Here is a 1,858-nt window from a genome sequence, read left to right as displayed (position 1 = left end):
TCAAAATGGCCAATACCAGTCCATTTCAGCTCACTAATGCCTAAGATATTGATGTTTATGCATTCCATTTCATTTTTGGCAACTTCCAATTTTCCCGGATTCATACTTCATACATTCCAGGTTTTCCAATTTTCAATGGATACTTACGGCTGTTATTCTTCATTTTTAGTTGTCCCCCTTCAGCAAGTGAAGGTCTTGTGGGTTTTTATCCTGTGAGCTTTACTCAGTTCGCGTCATCATGGTCAACTCTACTTTGAGGAGGCAGCCCCTCCTCAGTTGCATTTTGAGTGCCCTCCAAACTGAGGGTCTCATTTTCTGGCACTATATCGGACTTCGTTTTTCTGCTATACATAAGGTTTCCAGTGGCTAAAGATTTGGAAGTAGTTCGTCACTCCTTCTTCCTAGTCTGTCTTTATCTGGAAGCTCATCTGAAACCTGTCCATCATGGGTGACCCTGCTGGTATATAAAATACTGATGGCATAGCTTTCAGAATCACAGTAATTTACCAGCCACCATAGTAGGACAAACTGACAGACGAGTGGTGACTCTCTTGTTTTAAGTGGAAACTTAAAAGAGGTGGTAAAGAGCTCTAATTCCAAGAGCTAATGATTTGTATTTAATACAATCTAATATTTAATCTAATTCAAGGTCTAATGATTTGTATTTAACTTAAGTCATTGATTAGCTGTGAAGGTTTGATATTGCTCAATGGATTACATGCAATAGATGAAATGAGGCATGTCTTAGTTGTCTAATCTGTAAAATGTAATAACAGTACCATCATTTTACAGTTAACTGGGAAGACTAATTATAGGCATACCTTGGAGTGGGTGCAGGATTGGTTCCAGACCATTGCAATAAAGTGAATGAATATCACAACAAAGTAAGTCACATAAGTTTTTTGCTTTTCCATGAGAGTTAAGTTTGAATGAACCCACAGTCTAAAAGTAGACAATAGAATTGTGAAAGTTTTTTAAATATTGTGAGAATTATCTAGGTGTGACACACAGACATGAAGTGAGTACATGCTGTTGAAAAATGTGTTGATAGGCTTGCTTGAAACCAGGTTGCCACAAACCTTCCGTTTGTCAAAAACAAACAAAATGTATCTTTGGAGAGCAAAACAGCAAAGTTTAATAAGACAAGCTATATAAAACATTTGACTGATGTATAGTAATTTCTTGAAAATGAGATTGTTTATATTATTCCCAATCAGGCAAGTGACTTGGGTTATGTGACCTGAATATTTAATTTGTTAACATAAAAATTACATAGAACACATTTTCTGTGATGCTAAAAGATACCTTGCTATTTAAGCAGCGGTTATACGTATGGTAGGCATATACAGTGCAACTTAATTGATTGCTTTCTATTTAAGCCTGCATTTGGTCTTTAATTTCTTCAGAACCCATGGGGATATGGTCCCCACCTACATTTTCCACATCTGGGTTTTAGTATAACTGCATGAATCTGAAGAAATTGGCCTCATCTCATCAACTCAAAAAAAAAAAAATTTTTCCCCATTTAATTGAAAATGCTTTTATTATTGAAAACACATGGTTTCAAAAACAACAGAAAATTTTAAAGAAGAAATTGTCTTGACTGGGGTAATTGAACTCTTCTCATGGAATACCTGAACTCCAGCTATGACTCAGTTATTTAGATAACCAAGAAAACACATTCATCTATTGCTTCACTGGAAACAACCTTACAAGGACTTCTGAAAAGCATTTGGTCTCACCTGTCAGAAAATATCAAACCGTGAGCTATCTGTCTGCCACAGATGTGAGTCCAAGAAGATTTTGAGACAGGATTTTGGTTAGGAGAGAAGGTTCAGTCAGCTTTATTGAAATTTTG

The sequence above is a fragment of the Chrysochloris asiatica genome, unplaced genomic scaffold (genome assembly GCF_000296735.1).
Source record: "Chrysochloris asiatica unplaced genomic scaffold, ChrAsi1.0 scaffold00039, whole genome shotgun sequence".
NCBI classification, from domain to species: Eukaryota; Metazoa; Chordata; class Mammalia; order Afrosoricida; family Chrysochloridae; genus Chrysochloris; species Chrysochloris asiatica.
This window is presented reverse-complemented; position numbering follows the sequence as displayed.